Source organism: Limulus polyphemus, unplaced genomic scaffold (genome assembly GCF_000517525.1).
Source record: "Limulus polyphemus unplaced genomic scaffold, Limulus_polyphemus-2.1.2 Scaffold258, whole genome shotgun sequence".
NCBI lineage: Eukaryota > Metazoa > Arthropoda > Merostomata > Xiphosura > Limulidae > Limulus > Limulus polyphemus.
In genome coordinates this window covers 167,567-183,545 of record NW_013665868.1, presented here as the reverse complement: position 1 = coordinate 183,545, position 15,979 = coordinate 167,567, and the positions used below count along the sequence as shown (strand labels likewise).

Here is a 15,979-nt window from a genome sequence, read left to right as displayed (position 1 = left end):
GCCAAACTAAAACAACTATACGGGAGCGGTTTAATAACCACAAATCTTCAATCAAAACGAACAAAGAACTTCCGGTTGCAGAGCATTTCAACATGCCTGACCACTCTCTTGACGACATGATACTGACAGGTATAGAGACAAATTTTACATCAAACAGAAACGGGGAAATTAAAGAAGCTTACTGGATAGCATTGTTAAATATTGTAACACCGAATGGCATCAATCTCGATTCTAGAATTGTTGACCTTCGAGCGTCTCTAAAAAAATTCCGAATAACTTGTAATTAAGTTTGTTAAGTTTTATTATTATTCACATTTTTATTCATGCTTCTATTTCTCTACATTATCATTATTATTTCAGGTATCGATGTACATTATTATTTTCTCTAGCTCTCATCTTCCTGTGTATTTTATTTTTCTCTGTCAGTCAAAAGTTTCATACATAATGAAAATTAATAATATTTTTTGTTTTTGTTTTTTACTCTCTACAAACGAATTCTCCCTTCCGGGAGACTAACTGAAGAAGAATAGTCAACTATTCGACAGCGCTCGAGTTTTGGGTCTTATTTTAAGTCTATCATTTTCTAAAATCACTCACTGACATAATTCATACTTTACATGAAAAACAAATATGTTTTGTTAGACTACTGACTGTGAACAAATATTCCACAAACAGAAGAAAAATTTCTCCCTATACCCGTATACTCAACTCATGAAGGTCTTACAGTACATACAGATGCCAGTGATTTTGCAGTTAGAGCAATATTATCCTAAATACAACATGGAAAATAACATGTTTGTATACTATAGCAAGGCAATAAGTGCTACAGAAACAAGACATTGTAGAACTCCAAAAGAACTACTAAGTCATTTGAGCCCTGAGTCATTTTCATCACTACCTGAATAGAACATGCAGCATAACAGTAGTTGATAAATTTACAGAATGTTAGATAACAAAATTGCTCCAGAAACTTGAAGAGTACAACAGATTCCAAAATGGGATGCCCACGAGTGATGATGATGAAATAATGTGGTTAAAAACTCAAAGTACAATGGTGTTCTGATTAGGTAAGTGGGGGAACTAAGTATTAATTAAAAAAGGTTCAGGGACGACTACATAGCATCACCTGTCAGCTTGGTTCCCTTTATAAAATAAGACAAAAAATCGGTGGTTTGAACTGCAACTATAATGTCTCCTAATTCGCAGTTTTAAATTATTGCCAGTAAACAGCAAGATGCAGTATTTTGGGAAAGCCAAGAATCACTACTCAGAAAGAGAAAGCATTAGATTTCTTATGCCTGGAGTGAGAAGACTTTTGTACGAATTTGTTCGAATACGAAACTATCTATTTATATGAGAGGTTATTTCCATGCTGAAAAAGAAGAAAAAAGAGAATGAAATACACAACGTGAGGAGTAGAAGATCTTGATGTCCTACTAATATTTAAGTGTGCAGCTGTTGGAACATTATGGAGATGACAAAATAATTCTGACTTATTGACTGTGGTCTGGTATCCTCTGGTATCTTCCCTTTTGTATTTAACATAACAAGCCTAATTGTAGGCATAATTAATTTAACTATGCCTAGTAGATCTTTATATTTAGTCTTTATGGAGCTAGAGTTGGCCACAAGGGTAGTAATGCACTTTTCTTGATCCATTGAATAATTGCTTTCAGACTCGCATGTTTCAACAATGTTTTATATTTGTGCATGTTATTTGTGTTGCTGGAATATATTTGATTAATTCAGCATAAAATATCCATTTACACTATGTATACATCACTAGTGAAACGTTTAAAAATTTGATTTTATTACAAGCATTCAAAACCCATGCGGCAATGCCCTTCTCTTAATCAGGATGCATTAGATATGAAAAACTAGAAAACATAATTATCATATTATAATGTTTATAAACCAATGATATAGGAATGTAGTCATGGGTACATTCCATGCAAAAAAAGGCAACGGCTGTTGATTAGATGGCTAAAATATCACGAAATTCTTTACACATTTCTCAGCTTACTAGTTTCAAGATTTCTACATTAGTGTACATTTATTAGTTTATCAAAAAACATGTAAAAGTAGGTGTTACATGTTGGCAAAAAGTGATATAATCTCTTCGAGTGACAACAAAGGGAATAAATCGTAAAGTGATGGTGATAATGAAGAACAACAAATTGATGGCTCTGTAGCTGGATGAATCATTTTCTCTGTTTCTATTGCTTATGTCTGTAAACTAAAACACTGAACCAAAATCTAAAGTGCATGAGTACCAGGAAGATTATTTAAATTTGGTCTTACATACAGGGTTGTTAATAACAAGGAACAACCTCATTGCGTTATCTGTTTGCAGGTTTTAGCAAATGACAGCATGAAGCCAAATAAATTTACAAGGTATTTGGAGACTAAACCCCTAAACATGTGGGTGAAAGCATCGAGTTCTCCATGCAACAAGTGAAAAGGCAAAGCAACTTGCTCGAAAAGCATATCACTGTTTGATCAAAAGTCTTGAAAGCTTCGTTAGAAGCATCTTATTTGATTGGGAAAAGCATGAACTCAAACAACATAGGAGAGATATTAATTCTTCCTGCTGCCTTAAAAATGTGAGAGATCATTCACGGAGAGAGGTATAGTTAATAGTCTTATTAGTGACATTTTTTTCCATTCATCTCAAAAAACCTTTCAGATTAATTCTAAGAATCAATGGGAGAACACAACTGTATCCAGAAATCATTTAATGGTAACATCTCATCTGCCAACTGTAGCTCAAAAAAACTCGCAGAACTTTCCAGTGATACAGCTCTTCAGTCAAAATTCTAGTAAAAACCTCTTAGGAGCGTCTGGATGTTAGTTTGCACACACCCCTGGCCTATCAAGAAAAGCAGGGAATATGCTTTAGCCATTCTGTGATAGCGTTTCCTACTCTGATAGCAAGCAAAACAAAAGAGTGATCTCATCTGCAGATAAAGGAGAATCTCTGAGTTATGTCAACAATTCAGCAAAGAATTAACCTAATCTTATCCCAAACTCAAGCCCACACTTTACACGAAAGTGATAAGTAAACAAACGCTGCTTGCCTTATGCATGCTATGTACCATTTTAAGATGTGTTTTATTTTTATAGGGGGCGTGGGTGGGTACAACGAAATATAATGTTAGAAATGGGGCACCATTAAAAACGTTTTGCACCAGTGTTCTGTAAAATACCATCGATGCCATGCATGACTCTACCCAAGAAAGTTTTAAATCAGCTAGTGATAAGAAAAAGAGGACAAACTCCATAGTTATGTGGATGTTAGGAAGGAAAATTTGTTTTAGCAAAATGTCTTTGGAAGTCTTCAGTGAGAAAATAGCTAGCTGGTTTGAGAGAAGAATATGCCAGTGATAAAACAAGCTATTGAAGAGCCCAAGGTTATTGTAGATACAGCTTCAGAGAAGAACTTGCCAGTGGAAAGTCAACGTGCTCAAGGGTCCCAGTGAAGAAAGAATACAACCAAGGAATAAAGCCACCAGTGGATTTTCTTAACTCTTCACCTGGAGAGAACTCCTCCAGTGGCCAGACAGCAAATTGAACTTAAACCTTTTTGGGGGGGCGGAGATAACTTTGGCACCCAAAAATTTATTCTGCCATTTAAAAAAAGACACGTGTCTGGGTGATACTTAGTTAATTTGTGCCCTGATAGAAATAATAATATTACAAGTGTGAAAGGGTTGTATCTTTATTTTGGGCTACGATTATGAATAATATAAAGCATTGCATTGTATACCAGTAGTAACAGTGGATATGTAATAAAATTATATAAACTAAGGCTACAAGTTTGTGCAATGTAGAAAGTGTTTCTCCTTCGAAAATCAAGTAGTCTGTAATAATATTTATTAATAAATAGTTTAAAGGAAAGTATTAAAAGAAATAAATTTACATATCATAAATAAACTAAAAGTCAGAAACCAATATTTAGCAATTACGATTATTATGGTTCATGAAGGAAGGAGAAAAATATTAACATTGCATAAAAATGTTTTGTTTGGAGAAATCCTATGACTATAAGAGGAGAATCTTTAATGCTTTGTGCTAACCTGATTTTAGTGTTTGAGTGGCTTTGGGTGGAGATAACATAGATAAGACAGTTTAGCACAAATGGGAATTTAACATTTAGCAAAATATTAGTTTCAGCCACTAGAGTGGAGCCAATTCCTCTGCTGACACCAGCTCTACAGTCATTTCCATTAGACATATCACACCTTCATCTTTTAAATGGTCTGTGAAGGACGATTTTAACCTGCTTCATTGGGTTTACTGGGTTGCCACATAGGATTATTTCAACCAGAAACAAATGATGCAACATCTGCTACTTAGTTCGGGTGATTCAGTGCTAAATGCCATAGAATATCTGAAGCTTGATCAACTTTGCAGATGGGAAGCCACTGTCACAGGCTGCAACAATTCAACTGAGTTAAAATAACAATTTATTGGGCATGATTCAAGACTCGTAAACGTAGTGTTCATGAAAACTGGTTGAATGGGCTGACAAGCTGGACAATATATTGTACCCTAACATGTTGACAGAAGACTGAGAAGATAAAAAAAATAACGGAAAAAATTTAGTTTGTTTCGAATGTAGTGCTAAACCACACGAGGGCTATCTGCATTAGACATTCCTAATTTAGCAGTGAAAGACTAGAGGAAAAGCAGCTAGATACAATCACCCACCGCCGAATATTATGCTACTCTTTTACCAACAAATAGTGGGATTTACCATCACATTACGATGCCATGGCTGAAAGGGCGAGCACGTTTGATGGGATGGAGATTCGAACCCGCAGATTGCGAGTTGAGTGTTCTAACCATCTGGCCATACCACGGCCAACTGGAAAGAATCTAACTCTTGTAAATAGAGCTGTTTGAGCAAGTACATCTTGTTCTGGAGTAAAATACATTGTTTCAGGTGTTTCTTGAATCACACTGATTATGTACTGGACAGAATTGTAATGGTTTCATATTGTGAAATAATCCATAGTTCTTATGCATATTTGGAGCAACACTTTATAGTGTAATTACAGAGTTGTGATGTACCTGGTACAAATGCTATACTAACAAATACAACCTGTATGTTTAGTGACTCTCCTACTACGACCCAGAGTAAAGCTTTTCCATTCACTGCAAGATAGTCACCATTTGCAAGTAAGGTCTGTAGTTTCTGGCCAGAGTGGTAGTTTATATGATAATAAATGATATACCACAATATTAAGTATGTTTATGGGAACCCCTATCAATTATAAATTCTACCCACTGTCTACATAATTGTACAGTCACTCGCTCACCAAGCCATACTTAGCCCAATATATATACTGTACAAACTATCACACCTGGAGAAACAGACTGATGGCTATTTCCTTCCAGATCTCACCAATGGCACAATAGTTTAAATTAGTGGAACTGACGACGCTTCGAACCCATTCTGATGGTATTTGGGCTCTTGTACAGGAAAGGGGAAATGACACTATGTCCACAGTTCTAATAAACATTTCTTCTGCACAGCTGGCATGACAAATACATGATACCTTTGACACTCAACTAGCTGCTTCTCAGGCTGAATTAAGTTATTATATAGTAAGGTTGGCATACTCAAGTTTGTGCAAGTTTCTTTCACTTGTATAACTTGGCAAAAATTACAATTTTATACCTCGTTGTCATGGAAATAACTTTAAGTTAGAGACTTCATAAAGTAATGAACCAAGAGTAATTACAATAGAGATACCAACCAGAACAATAGTATGTGTGGTACATAAATGGAAAGTAAATGAAACTGGTAGTTAAGTAAGTGTTACTCCGGCCCTGGCCACACCATGGCAACAAATAAATGCATCGTTGCCAGTGCATTGAAACTGTTTATGAAAGATTGTACATATAAATTAAGTTCATATCAAAATCGACAGCTCGTTAGATATTCGATGTATTGCTTCCTTCGAGCACCAGTGTTATAGTCATTGTTGAGATAGATCAGATGCTGAAGGACAGAATCATTTAATTTTCAGAGAGTGCTTGGTAATCACTAGAAATTATCATACAAACGAAAAGAGATATGCAATAGTTCTGTGTTGACTAGGTAATTGCATCAATATGTCTTCTTTGCTGTGCACAGACTTGTGCCTTGATGCATTGGAAGGACCCCACTGATTTAGTTCAATAGTTCTCTCCTCTCACTAGTGGCAAGTTAAGTGAGATGATAGAAGTAAATCTAACACTGCTTTCAGCACTCGAGAAGGCTTTTATGAAGTTCACATTATGCCATATTGCCTCTGCTGTGCACAATCTATTGTTGGAACTTGTATTACGTGGTTCTCTGTGAGAATGGTGTCTAATTTATGTCCACAACATTTTTGTGTTGGGTTTATGTTTCAGGCTGCATTTGAAAACCTCGTATGTCATTTCAATGCTTGTGACAAACAGATCTGAAGCTGAAACCAGATAAATGTTATTTCATGCAAATGCATGTAAAGTGTCATGTATTGTGTGTAGCATTGAAATATCTACAAATCCTGCAAAAATACAAGAAGTGTTTGATTGGACCAAATTTATCAACAAAAGGAAGTTTTCTTGGCTTTGGATCATATTATAGACATTTTGTTGTTAATTTGTCTACAATAACAGCACCACTTTCAGCATTAACTAAGGTTAAATACTATTTTAGATAAACAGAAGACTGTGTAAAATATCTTCAATCTGTATAAATGTGCTTTGATTCACGCTCTGGTTTCAGCTTATCAAAAAAAAGACATTGAAATGATTTTATTCATCCGAGTTATAGATGCTAGAAACAGAAATATTGAGCCATGCTATTGCAAGTGCATGTTGTAGCATATGTGAATATTGCATTCGCATCTGCCAATCACTGCTACTATGCAATAAAAAATTAATTGCAATAATAGTATTCATTAAGCGCGTGTTACTATTTGTATGGTCATGAATTTACTACTTGGATACATCGTGCATTTCTCTAATAGTTTATGAACTTTAGAGAACTGACCAGTATGATCGTATGTTGGATCACAGCGTTGCAGATGTACATTTTCACTTTACAACAATGACTGGCTTGACACCATGAAAATGCAAACACATTTTCTTACCAGCAGGTAAGAAGTTATCCCTTAATGGAATCTCTGGATCACAGGCATACTGCTAGTGTGAAACCTAAAGTCTCGATCATAACAATGGATACAGTGATTAAAAGACTCAGACTTCGCTTCAGTGCTCCTTGCTATGAAGTCTGGCAAAGTAGTAAATGTAATAGAGAAGCACATAACCTCTGTCACAGAGTTGCATCAGCAGTTCATCCCAGTATAAAACTGAACCGTCTGTTGGTCAGAAACCAGTTCGAAACATGGGAGGCAATGCTATACCACCACCACAACCTGCATGAATGTGATAACCAATCTGTGATTCATCTAGTGGTGTCAATATCTCCGAGACCTGAGATCTTTATAATGTTACATGATTCAGGAGTTACGAGGTAGGAGCTCACACTACAGCCAACCTGAGATGGGTGTGCTGGCCAGATTCTCACAAGAACATAGAGCAATGATGTGAACATTATTCTGCTTATGCAATTCAAAGGAAAACATTCATATTAGTGAAACTCCATCAATAAGTTGTAGGTTGTCCATTCCAGAGAATAGCTCTAGATATCCATAAAACTGACCACGATAATCATTACGTCCTAGTGGTAATAAATTACAAATAAAATGGCTGAAGTACGTTTAATGATCAATACTTGGGCTCAAAAAGTCGCTGGCACATTTGATTGAACATTGAATAGGTTGCTTTAAAACACCAGAGGAGATCCATATCAATCAAAGAATGAACTTTAACAGTCAGCTGTTTGCTTAATTGTGTTAAGTACTAAGTATAATTCAGATTTGTGCTTTACATCATCAGTCCAATAATCTGGCTGAATATTTAGTCTTAACTGTAAAGCAATTGCTTTGTAAGTTTGAGCACCGATCAAATTGACTGGGAGTATTCTCTGCCATGTGAAAAAAGATCACCAGAGTACTAGCTGTTCTCTGGACATTTTAGTGTACAGAATGTGAAATTTTACTCTAATTAGATCTCGTGTATGCACCCCACCAAATGCAGAATTGCTGGAATGTCTACAGGTAATGTGGAGTGGTTGGATACATATTAGTTGGAATGCATGAATTTACGCATCAACAGATGGGGAAAAGTATCGAAAAGTCAGAAGATACATACAATAAGATGTTGAAAGAACATCAGTTTGAATGATGAGATTTGATGTGGCTCTGGTATATTTCAGCAGAATCTAAGCTACTCAGATCTGGCTGAACCGCACCTTATTTTGCGCTGTGGCGACTTAATATATCAAACTACGAGATTCAGCGTTTTCATAGCATGCAAAAGCATGTTGAACACTGGTAACATGAATGTGTATATTACCAATGAACCTCTGGAGGCTTGGCTTGACCATAAGGCAGAGTTAACAAGTTAAAACTGTAGATTATGATGAGAACAACATCAAGTACTATTATCTAATAGAAGGAGCTCTAGAAAGAAATTTTAAACTTCCACTAACTGTTTACAAAGAGTATGAGGAAAGAAAGTGAATATAAAGGAGTAACCCATGCAAACGTATGGCCACAACAGTGTCATTAGCTCTCAGTTACTATGGCTGGGACTGAAAGATAACTCTCTCAATTTTATTCTGTGAGTACATATTGCTAGAGAACCTAGAATTTTATTGGCTAGCATATTGCCAGTAGTCTTAGATATACCTAGAACTCTATGATCATAACCTTTCAACATGCACAAATGTGCATAAGAAACATTATAAGCGTGTTTTGAAGAAAATACTTTAACCTGTGCAGTGAGAATGAAGTTGACACAGGAGTAAAGATCTGCATAATGGTATTTGATATTATCTATGCAGTGGATATAAGCATAATAGAGACAGAACATTAGAGAGTGGTATTCGTAATTTTCATGATTATGTACTGAACTAAATCTGAATTCTGTTAGAAAGAAGTACAAAGCAATAATATTTACTTACTACTGTTCAACTCAAACATTTCTAGGGTGGTGAATTGTTTACTTCAATGTTGCGTTAGTAATGTTGGGTATAAATACCCATAAATGGTAACATGATGACACCTTAAGCCTGGTAATGAAAGCATGCAACACTGTTTTTAAATTACTTACTAACCAAAATCCTTGTGTATCTATATTGTACACCTAGATACATATGCATACTTATTTATTATAAACATTCAAGAAATAAGATTTGATAAAAAGTGAGATTTAAAGAATGAAATACTACAAAGAAATAGCTTGAAGCGTACAGAGAAACTGCTATTTCCGTGGCTTTCTTTCCTGCACAGTACTTATCTTTGTAAAGCAAACATTGATTATTGCATTGTACAATGGATAAAATAATAAACGATAAATCATAGTAATTTAAGTTTAGTTCAAGTTGGGAAGATTTTCAAACAGAAGAAAATTTACTTTCTTTCTTTGTTAAGAAAAAGGAGCAGAATTTATCTAGAGCTCTGACTTTCCACTTTTTTCTATACATGTATAGATATTAAAGGCAACTCGATTGTTACTCACTGCTATCCCTTAAGGGACGAGAGTAGTTGGAAGCGTTTGTATTTGCTGACAAGTTAGGCAATAGTGTTTACATTATACATGAGAACTATGATACCTACCTCAGGGAGAACAGCACTTAACCACTGTATGATGGTGAACATACAAGTGGTGTACTTTATTTTAAGAGTGGTATTGAAGGCTGCCACGATTGCTGCAGTAGAATACACCATGGTTATATGGTATATGTGAAACCTGAACATTCAGCTATACATTAATATTTTAGGAAACATCAATGTATAACTGGAATATGGATTTCACCATTCACTATTCTGCACTGAAACTGAACTGTTAACCTGTCACCAGGTAGGCTGACCTTTGATGACATCATTGCTTTCTACGTTCTGAACTTCGTATATTAAATATAAGGTTCATTTTTATTTTAACTCCTTTGCAGATAAATTATTTTAGATTTTACTTTTAAAGCTAAGTTTTATTTATAATTCTTCATACATCATGGAGGATATCTTAGACTATTTGCGAACCAATTGTGGAGCTGGGGATCCTCATAAAGACTCCATTTACAGCTTTACTCTCCCAGCTGCTATCTGCTAGATTATTTCACCCCTTAGAAGGAGGGTGGAAATAAGACGCTGAAGAGATGAGCAACAGCTTGACTCCTGACTTTAAATTTTTTCAAAGACATTCATGCCTTCAACTCTATTCTTTTGCAGTTTGGATGCTTCAAATTCACTTGAATAAACGGACCCAACGTTAAGAGTGCTGTAAGTTTCCACTGAGGTGCCACCAATTGAAAACACTGAAATATAATTACCAATCGGAGAGGTGCAAGGAGAAATATTGTCATTGAAACAAGATATCAGCCTTCTTTGGTGGGACTACAGCTTAAGTGATTGAAGAAACAGATCAAGAAGCTGCTTAGTAGGAGGATGATTTCAAAACTAGAAACAGATGAAATAAAAACTTTTATGAAATGGTAAGTAAAACGATACAAATCTTTTGAACAATACAGGATACAAACTGTTTTTGAAACATGAAGAATTGAACTGTTCAAAACATGTATATGTGTAATATTTACAAAAAATGGAAAGAAAGTAAACCTAGACACCCCAAATACACGATAAGTGGACAAAAATAGTCAGTGGAAGAAAATCTTACACAACAAAATGAACGAACCTTAAGGGCAAACAGTTTGCCCCTAAAGAAGAAAGATTCATCTTTTAAAAGTGCTTAGGTTATAGGATATCTTATCTTTGTGTTAAATTGATTGCTTGAACTTTCGTGTTTTTCTAACACCAAGAATAATAAATGGAATTAAATATACAACATATATATATATCTGTACATAAGAGCTTTGGTGGGTTTGCTTGAGGCTGTGAGAAGATTCTCCATGTCCAACAACTTCTTTCTTTTGGTATTTGTTGGTGGCCCAGGCTAACTTCTGTTGTGATTCAGCTAATGTGGCCTGGTGGAGTTTTGCTGCTGCCCTGTAGTTACCTCGCTTCCTTTCCCATTGTCAACCTTCCTTTGCTAGTAGTTTCTGAGACCATAGACATTCTGGTAGTGGCATTGATGGTGCTAAGATTGTAGTCGTAGTCCCAGGAGTCCAGACATTTTAAGAAGTAACAAAGGCCATGCTTTGTGGATGTTTAATAATTTTTCCCAAATGGAAAATTTCTGGACATACTTCTGGAAACTAAACCACATAACATTAGGATTAAATAAAGTTAATACAGTAGAATTATATTATAGCCTCCTTCTTCATTTACATGTGAATATAAAATAAAAGTATCCATTAAAGAATGAAATGAAACCAATCAGAACCACAAGTACAATAAAATTCTTTAATATATATAATGCAAAATGAAACCCTTTAAAGATGTGTAAGCAATAAATTTAACCTCTTTAAAATATGATAGAAAGTTTTTAATTTTAACAATGATATGTATATTGATTCACCAAAAAATTAATCATTTATTTACAAAGTAAGGCGACTAGAACATTATTAAATATATACATTACATATATCAAAATAAACGGGAAACATAACAAAAGTAACATTTAAAAGAAAGGGAAATGCTTTAACTGCTAATCATTTAAAAAAGAGGAAACTATACCACATAAAATAACTGGAACTAAATGAAAATGTCTTTGTGTTTCATTTAAAGTATTTTACGAGATTATTTTACTATAATTTTGATTTTGAAGGGTTTTACTTTTATTGTAAGCTTTTTTTTAATATCTTGTATCACTAAAGCAGGTAGAAAACATGACATGTTTGAGTATCACAATAGTATCACTTTGTCCTTTCTATCCACTCTCCCGATCCATACTTGCCCCTGGCCAGTATCCAGGGGCGATCATAAATCCCTTTAAAAGTATTTCGAGACATGCCATGTGCCACTTCTCGAAATGTTTTTCATCTATTCGTCAGTTGAAAATAGGACACTGTTTAATATTATTAGTACTTGGCGAAAACATGGGTTATTGAAAAGATTATGGCATTATATGTTCAAAGAGCTAAACTATATTGGTCTTAATTTATTAAAAGGAAAAAGAATGATCCCGCGGCGCAAAAATTATAATACTAAAGACCAGTCTGCGTCTGACGTATTCTTATCCACAGATTTATACTATACGTATAAATGCTCTTAACTGTCTAAGCGCTTCAGACATCACGTATAATTGCGACTTTCAACAGGCGCATGCGTATGACTGTTGTACTAGCGGTTCGATCAGACGAGGAATATCGAAGTGAGAAGAAGCCGGTAAGTTAGGTATAAAAAATCATTTAATTTAGTTAAATTACAAAACTACTTACATTACGTAGAGAAAATATAATCGAAAATGTTAAAACATTTCGAAATACAGAAACATAATTGATGTCGTATATCGAATTCTGTTTTCAAACAAAGTTACGTAAAGTGCTTTTTCCTGTCTTACCCGTTTACTGTGAATTTCGCCTCAGGCTGCAGACAGAAGAGAATAGCAGAAATCATTTTCTTGTTACATTGCAGTACTGGTAACATTATTAGTGCATCCTGTAGGTGCAAGTACTGAACATGTATAAACGAGGAACAAAATCAAGACATGCATTGTTTTAAAATTAAAAGAGCATTTCTCCATTTTTATTTAATTATAGTTGTATTATTTTACTGTAACAGTTTAATTTTGTAGTGGAATGTTTTTTCTTGTATTTGTTTGTTCACATAGGTAATACTATTGTGTGAAATATCAAGTTAACTAATACGTATGTGAAACTAGAGGAATGGTAACCACGATGTAAAAATATAAATGCTTCGTGGTGAAAGCCTGTAACCATGTAAGTTCATTAATTTATTACATGATAAAAAATTTCATGGAGTTTGTACAGAACTGTGGGTTTGACAATAATATATAGAGATAATTTTCTTTTTAACTTAAGATAATATGTTCATTTTTTGTTGTTATTAGAGTTACAGAAAGTACTAATGAGATACAGTAATTTAATCATATTTATTGTCAAAATTTTATTCTAATATGCACTAAATATTGTATATGTATAATTGGACTTTTGTGTATACATTTCTTTGAAGAGATGTTTTTAAGATAGCCTGAAAATTAGTGGGCCATAAGTAGATATTGAACTTTATTTTCAGGACTTGAGCTCCGTGCAGATTACTCTTATGTTATGACTATTAAAATATCTTTTGATTGCATAAAATGAGTTAGCCAAGGGGATGCTGGTGTTATTAATACTTTTATCTTATGCACATTGTCTAGAATGTGAACAGCTTAGGGTGTCACAACAAGGGTGGTTAGCCTTTGGAATGAGTTGCCTTCAGATGTGGTGGATGCAGTATATTAAAGAGAGTTTAAGGAAAGACTTGATAAATATTTGAACATAGTGCTGGCTTTAATAATGATAATAAAAAGCAGTTTAATGGATGTGATGGCCTAGAGGGACCACAGGTCCTTAAAATTTCAATATAGAGGTGCTTGTAGTTAGTTAAGCATAATCAGATCTATTATAAAAGTAAAGTTATGTGAAATGACTCAACTCATGAAGTTCATAATTTCATTCACCAAAGCAGCCAATCCAGACTAGATTAACTGATGAGTATGTGTGTTTAGTTTTGTTACATGAATATTTGTGAAGATATTATAAGTGGTGCTTTAAGATGTCTAGTATTTAAGTATATTGATTATCTGTCCTTTTTGCAATGTAGAAAGGTTGAAAGTGATGTTTTTGTAATACACAGTAGAAATTGCAAATAAGAAGTAACACAAGGTGCCTGCTTGGTTTGTATAAACCTGAAATGTTTTATATTTTTCACTTTCATAATCTGAGAATGGTTACTTTATTATGATTACACACTTCTTGTTATAAGAAATTAAAGAAAAAATCTCTACTGCCACTCCCACTTTTCCTTGTCATAAATATCTTTTAATTCTCCTACAGTTAATGGTTCATAACCATACTTTATCATGTGTCACCTTCATGTACATTATCTTTATTTGAGGGGGGAGGGAGTGTGCCTAGACCCTGTACAATGCCAAAAAGTGGAATTTACAAGATATATGTTTACTACTACTGTGCATTTCATAGTTTTATAAAATGTCATAAAACTATCTAATATTTTCAGCATGTTGTGTACATTGTACGATAGTGTATATCATACAGGAATTTGTATGTTATCTATTAAAGTAGTAGAGATAAGGGTTGCTCAAGTAGTATACTTAAGGTGTGAAACTCTTGAAGACATATTTCTGTTAAATGCAGGTTTAATATGAGTTTTCTATTTTTTCTCCATAATACACAGATATGTGTTCTTATTATTTTGGCTTGACAGAATGAGCAATTTTGTAGTGTCTCTTGTAATAGTACAGTAGATGTGAAGGAGTTGGCTCTCTATGTGAGGTACACTTTACAGTAGCTTGTTTAGGGAATTCAGTAAATTTTAAAACATTTCACAATTTTTTAATTTGGGTTTGATGAACTTGGTTTTTATGCAGGCTTTCTTGTAGCTCTTTTCATGTTGACTTTTATATATTGGAGTTGAACTGTAATACTTACGAAATAAAATGCAGGGCCCCAAATCACAGATATGTATTTAAATGATCATTTTCATAATCCTCAAACTTATTTAGCTTTCACTGTGTATGTCATCAAAGTGCACACAGTTGGTTCCTTTCTCTTTCTAGATATCTCTGTATCGCTGATACTTTAGAATATAATTATCATTTAAAACAGAAATGTTGAAAAAATGCCATTTAATTTCCTAAGCTAATTCGTACATTTCTGAATTAGTTTTTGAGGCAGATGATTAATGTAAAACAATTATTCTTTTATTCCCAATTTTACAATATGTTAATACTTGGATAATTTTGAACAGTAAAATAACAAGTCCTATAACCAACTGATGTTAAATTGTTAAGCACTGTTTACCTGTGGGCTTTCCTGCTAATCTCAATCATATAATCTTAGCATCATTCAAAAGTGCAAATTTAATAAAGACAGGTCAAACTAATTTATTTATCAGGAACATTGTATAGAATATTTGTGAATATCAACTTGGTTCCTTAAAAATGTATCGTTTGTAATTCATGCAGTATAAAATAAAACAACTTATACAGATGGGATAATTTCTGGGTAACATTGCAGTATTTTAAAATTCTGTTAGGGATACAAATCATCTGTCATATTCTTCATTTCTGATTCACATTTACAGGTTAAGTAAGCTTACAGAGAGGTTCACAGGAATGCTACCTATTCTTAAAACCTACGATACATGTTGTTATTCTACTTCGTTACTCCTACATAAAGGGAGAAATATGAAAATACATTGTAGACTTGGTTCTTGCAATCAAGCTGAAAGTTGCATTTACAGTGTACATATATGTACCTTATTCCTAGTTTTTATTTAGATCAAATCACTAGTTCTAAATATCTCCTACACTTGTTCAAGAAAATAAAAAATGTTGAAAATATTAGATAGTTTTATGACATTTTATAAAACTATGAAATGCACAGTAGTAAACATATATCTTGTACATTCCATTTTTTGGCATTGTACAGGGACTAGGCACACTCCCTCCCCCCTCAAATAAAGATAATGTAAATGAAAGAAATAATTTATTGCATGTTGACATATTTACATATATCGCATTGACACAGACTAACAAAAGGTTCGATTAATAATCCAAAATGTCTGTCTGTTGACCTTCGTTTTCATGACGTAGGATGATATGTCTCCATGTGCAGCATGACATCCTCCTTAACATATTAGGGTTGACCTTAGCAAAACTTTCAACAATTTTTTGTTGCAAAGCATCAGTTATTTCATATCATTCCTTTACCACAATCATTACTAACATCTAA

The 15,979-nt window shown here is 34.0% G+C and overlaps 1 protein-coding gene across 7 annotated transcripts in view; it reads left to right on the top strand.

Annotated features, from left to right (window-relative positions):
• The window catches only part of LOC106478877 (serine/threonine-protein kinase OSR1-like), a 124,924-nt gene that overhangs the window by 48,954 nt on the left and 59,991 nt on the right, over positions 1–15,979 (top strand). For 3 of the 7 annotated variants that reach the window (XM_022382569.1, XM_022382567.1, XM_022382562.1), the window contains exon 1: positions 12,293–12,386. The exons of 2 other annotated variants lie outside the window; for them this stretch is intronic. The gene's annotated coding sequence lies outside the window, so the exon portion shown is untranslated. Of the gene's footprint in view, positions 1–12,292; positions 12,396–12,917; positions 12,941–15,979 lie in introns of those variants that run through there. 2 more of the 7 variants (XM_022382564.1, XM_022382566.1) reach the window with 2 other exon arrangements.